General features: G+C 38.0%; 1 pseudogene; it reads left to right on the forward strand.

Moving 5' to 3' along the window:
• The first annotated feature begins 4,358 nt into the window (after positions 1–4,358).
• Positions 4,359–4,502, forward strand: LOC132310908 (small nucleolar RNA R71; annotated as a pseudogene).
• Positions 4,503–4,721: the final 219 nt, after the last annotated feature.

Below are 4,721 nucleotides of genomic sequence, written 5' to 3' on the forward strand. Positions count from 1 at the left end.
TAACTAGGGCAAGAATAGCTGCAAGGCCCCTCCGGATAATATCATCATAAGTTGATCGGGTCAGCACCAATTCGGAGAAGAAGTTGACATAAAAAACAGGCTCATAAGCCACTGACATCTGTTCATGTCTAGGCAATGTCCTGTCACGCTCTCGAACTGGCAGAGGTGGTTGGTGTGGTGGAGATGGAGATGGTGTAAAAGCTGCCTAAGCCTGAGAAAGAGATGGAGAATGCTGAGCCTCAGCCTCAGCCTCATCCTGTGATAGAGATGGAGTGAACGCAGCCCGAGCCGCATGAGAAGGTGACTGAGGTGGAGTAGGCTCTAATGGCTCCTCCTGTGTAGTGTCCTGTGTATGAGAAGGACCGGCCTTGGCATTAAAAATGTGCCTGCCTCGGCGGTGATAATGTCCGCGTGATACAGTCTTACGCTTAGGCATGGCCTGAAAATAATTTAAAACTTACAATGGGAGTCAGTGCTAGAATAAAGAATTGAAAGCACAAAATAGAGACATGTATGCCAAATAAGATAGATAAAATAAATATGACATGAATCTATGCAAGTGACAGGATGTGCACATATTAAGCAGCGTAAGTGTAAAATGCCTCCAATGTGGAATATCACAGGCATTGGGCATATATAAGATAGCATGACACAAAATAAGATGCATGGAATGCGTGCATGAAATCTGTGAAGTTTGATCGATCATAAAAAATGTGAGATTGATCTCAAAACTTCGATCGATCTGAGAAAATGAAAAACTGAGTTCGATCGATCGAACTGTGCGATGTGAAAATCGAAAAGTCAAAGATCTGTGATGTAGATGACACGGGGCCTTCACGACATGGTCGTGGGCCCATCAACACAACAATTCCTCGATCCTAGTCACTGGATTAGGCCCATACTCCCACAAATCAAATCAAAACTCAAATATATACAAAACATATAAACATATATATACATAGTGCTGCAAGCTTCATCAATAGAGGAAATCATCATCAATATATCATGGATTCAACATTTAAAGCATGTATTTAACAACTTGAAGCTTGAAATCAAAGATGGAGTTCGAATCTTACCCAAAATCGAGAAGAGAGAGAAGAGAGAGAGAGAGTCGAAGCTCACTGGATCTCATCGGAGATGATAGTGAAGATAGGTGGATGCACAGTGGTGACGAGGGATGAGGGACGAGGGTTTGTGAGGATGAGAGAGGGTGAGATCGATCTAATGAATCGATCTTGAGACCCTCAGGTTTTATTTTTAAAAACTGTTCCCATCTAGTTCGATCGATCGAACTGAGATTTTAGATCGATCGACCTATAATGATCTCTCTTGAAAGTATTTTTGGATTTTTTGAAATTTTTGAAAAATTAAAAACTAAAATTAAAAATTAAAAATTGAAAACAGAAAATATTTTTGGATTTTTGAAAAATAAGAATAAAAATAAAATAAAGGAAAATAAAATAAAATCTTTTTGGATTTTTTTTTTTTTTTTTGAAATAAATAAAGTAAAATCTTTCTTTTTTTTTTTTAATTTGAAAAATTAAGTAAATAAAAGAAAATCTTTTTGGTATTTTCGGAAAATAAAATAAAAATATTTTTGGATTTTTGAAAATTAAAAAGTCAAATAAAGTCAAAGATGGTGAGATGAAGAATAGAGATTGATCTGAACGAAATGCTCGATCGATCAGACAGAGAGCAAAAATATGCAGGTTTTTGGTTCAAAAATTTGGCTAAGTGTTGGAACTCAAGATCGATTGAACTTTGAAGTTTGGATCGATCGAAAAAGTTATGATCGATCTGAGAATAAAGTTTGAACGATGGGCAGAGGCGTGATTTGGATGCAGGTGGATGTAGGTCGAAAATTTTTCTAAGTGTTGGATGTAGGTAGAAGTTCGATCGATCGAACTCTCCTTTGAGATCGATCGAACTATGCAAAATGCTCAACTCCAACATGAAAGCTCATGCAATCCTAACCACAGTTCCTTCTAATGCATATGGACCAAAAACAAGTATCTAGACTTCGCAAGAAATGAAATTAAAGATAGAAATGAGGGAGGAATAAGGTTTGACACCCTAAGAATACTTTTGCTAGTTTTTAACGTCTCTAGCACGACATTGGGCTCTTTTAACCTGGATCAAAGATCTTGTAATGTATCCCCTCCTTGTTGGGGTGATAGATGCTTTAAACTCCACCCAACAAATGGTTCTTTGAAGAACTTGTTGAATTTAGCTCAAAAGAAACTTTTGATCCCTTGTCAATACAATCACAATCTTTGGGCTTCCATGCCCTTTCAAAGCAAGAATTTGAAACAACACTTTGAGAATGCAAGGTTGAAGATGATCCCTTTGAAGTTTTGGTCTTACATAAAAGCTCACTTCCTTGACATTGAAGATCATAGGATTTTTCTACAACATTTACTTCCCCTTCATATTTATCAAATGAGTTGGGTGTGGGATTGAAGATATTCAACTTCACCTTCATGTGGCCAAATGAGATCTTCATTATACCCGTCCTACAATTGATGTTAGCACTAGCGGTTGCCAAGAAATGAAGGCCAATGATAACGAGAATTTGGCTTTTAGGATTGGGGACCGGTTCCGTGTCAATGACAACAAAATCAACGGGGAAGAAAAATTTGTTAATCTTTATCAAAACATTCTCAATGATACCCCTAGGCTTATTAATGGATCGGTCGGCAAGTTATAAAACTCCCGACGTCGATTTCAATTCACCTAGGCCCAATTTGACATAAACCAAGTATGGAAAAAGGTTAACACTTGCTTTTAAGTCAAGAAGTGCCCGATTAATGATATGATCACCAATGATGCATGATGTGGTAGGTGAATCGGGGTCCTTAAACTTTGGTAAAGTGTTATGTTGCAAAATTGAGTTCACTTGCTCGGTTAAAACCACTTTTCTTGGTGCTTGGCTCTTGTTCTTCCGATTTTGGGTGCACAAGTCTTTCAAGAATTTGGCATAAGCCGGAATTTGCTTGATTGCATCCCAAAGTGGAAGATTGACTTTCACTTGCCTAAACATTTCCATGATTTCATTGGTTTTTGCTTTTTGCTTGTCTTTTGAAATGGATCCTTTTAAGGCATCCGAAAATGGAGCTTTTGGCTCAAACACTTTTTCAGCATTTTCTTTTGAAAACTCTTCAACGCAAGAATTTTTTAAATCACTTTGCTTCAAATCATTTTTCAACAAAACCTTTCCAAATTCATTTTTTGGCAAATCTTTCTTCAAATCATTTTCAAAATCATTCTTCAAATCACATTTTGAAGCTTTCTCATTCACAAGATCATGTGTATGCAATGAAGGAAAAATATGATATGAAACGGGACGGGTGACAACTTGAGGTTGTACCGGTTCACTCTCTTCATTGGGCATTTCAACTTGATTGTCCACAATCCTACCACTCCGCAAGGTAGCCACCGCATTAACATGCTCAATGGTGTGGCCTTCCGATGAGGAATTGGTTTCCACAACACATTGTTGCTTAGGTGGGGCATTCATAGGCATCTTTCCCTTCTCTCTTGCATTAAGAGTACTCGCTATTTGCCCTAATTGGGTTTCTAGCTTCGCAATAGATTGAGAGTGGGAATGAAGCAATTGTGTGTCTGCCTCGAGAGTGCCCAAAGCATTCAAAACTTTTTCTTCAAAGGCGGGACTTCTAGCATTTCCTTGGGAATAAGATTGGTTGGGAAAATGAGAGTTAGCAAATTGATTCCCTTGTGATTAATAAGGTCTATAACCTTGGGATCCTTGGCTTTGAAGTGGAGGTGGAATGTACTTCCCTTGAAAACCGCCTTGGGAAAGGTTTAAGCCCTCTCCTTGGTTTTTCCAAGAGAAGTTCGGATGATTTCTCTAACTTGGATTATAATAAGTACCATAAGGGTTGTTCCCTTGGTTCACAAAAGCTACATTGACTTGTTCATTAGGTTCATTTTGCACTTGTTTGTGAAGATAATGAGAAGTAGAATGAAAAACAGTAGAACAAGTCATACATGATTCATTCGATGCACGATGAGAATGGTTAGGGAAGGAAGATACTTGGTTCGCCGAGTTTTGGTTAATCAAAAATTGATCAAACCTTTGAGATAAAGACTTCATTTCAGCGGCTATCTCATTTAAGTGGTCGACTTGATGTAAGCCAACACTCTTCCTACCTTGTGAATTTCTACCATTCTTGGATGACAATGTTCTATGCAAAGAATTTTCACTCATACTCTCATAAAGACGCCACATGTCATCCTCATGCCTATCAATGTAAGAGCCACCCATGGAAGCATCAACCATGCCTTTGTAATTGTCTGATAAGCTCTCAAAGAAATATTAAACTAATTGCCATTTGGGCATGTCATGATGTGGACACTTCCTAAGCAATTCATTAAAGCGTTCCCATGCCTCATGAAACGTTTCTCCATCCCCATATGTGAATTCTCTAATGGAAGTTCTCATGGCATTGGTCTTAGAAACCAGATAGTACTTCTTTAAGAACTCTTGTTGCATTTCTGCCGAAGAAGTTATTGAAAAAGGCCTAAGATTGTTAAACCAATATTTTGCCTTGTCTTTAAGGGTAAATGGAAAAAGTTTAAGCCTTAAGACCTCTTCCGGCATGTCCGTATATTTTACGATGGAACATACTTCAAGAAACTCATCCAAATGCTTGTAAGGTTCTTCACTTGGAAGTCCATGATAGTTAGGAAGTATTTGAATG

The sequence above is a fragment of the Cornus florida genome, unplaced genomic scaffold (assembly GCF_030987335.1).
Source record: "Cornus florida cultivar Cherokee Brave unplaced genomic scaffold, ASM3098733v1 CherokeeBrave_3.0.0_Hap2_Chr05, whole genome shotgun sequence".
In the NCBI taxonomy this organism is placed as follows: Eukaryota; Viridiplantae; Streptophyta; class Magnoliopsida; order Cornales; family Cornaceae; genus Cornus; species Cornus florida.